Below are 666 nucleotides of genomic sequence, written 5' to 3'. Positions count from 1 at the left end.
GACATTCATCTCACTTTAGATGGAGCGGCTCTCATATCTAGAAATCTGACATAGTCTTACACACTTCTCTGCACTTTCATTAGAGCAGTTACCCACCAAAAACCCCATACTGACAGTGTCTGCCCCCTGACCACTTAAATTTATTGTAAATGGACTGTTTCTGTATAGGGCGCTTCACACTACATGTCACATCACCCGTTCACACACGCATTCATACACTGATGGCAGAGGCTGCAATGCAAGGTGCCAACCGCTCATCAGAAAGGAACAAGCATTTATACACTGATAGCACAGCCATAAAAAACATCCTCGCCAATATCCTTGAGCTTTTTGGGTCCTGTCTGAATGTCATTCCCTCTCCCTTTGAGAGAGAAGTATCAAATACATTCCATCAAACTCATTTTTGACAGCTATTTCCGGTCCCGCCCCCACACCGGATGTCTGTATGTAACTGATAAGAGGGGGTGCATCCTGTCCCGCCCCAACCGGAAATATGTCTGTATGTAACTGATAAGAGGGGGTGCATCCTGTCCCGCCCCAGCCGGAAATATGTCTGTATGTAACTGATAAGAGGGTTGCGTACATCCTTCCATTGTGTGTGTTTTTCATTGATTTAAAGACTTTATTAAGTAATACAACTTGAATGAATTAACTAGGAGGTGTTTG

This window comes from Micropterus dolomieu, linkage group LG01 (assembly GCF_021292245.1).
Source record: "Micropterus dolomieu isolate WLL.071019.BEF.003 ecotype Adirondacks linkage group LG01, ASM2129224v1, whole genome shotgun sequence".
NCBI lineage: Eukaryota > Metazoa > Chordata > Actinopteri > Centrarchiformes > Centrarchidae > Micropterus > Micropterus dolomieu.
Note: the sequence above shows the minus strand (reverse complement) of the source record.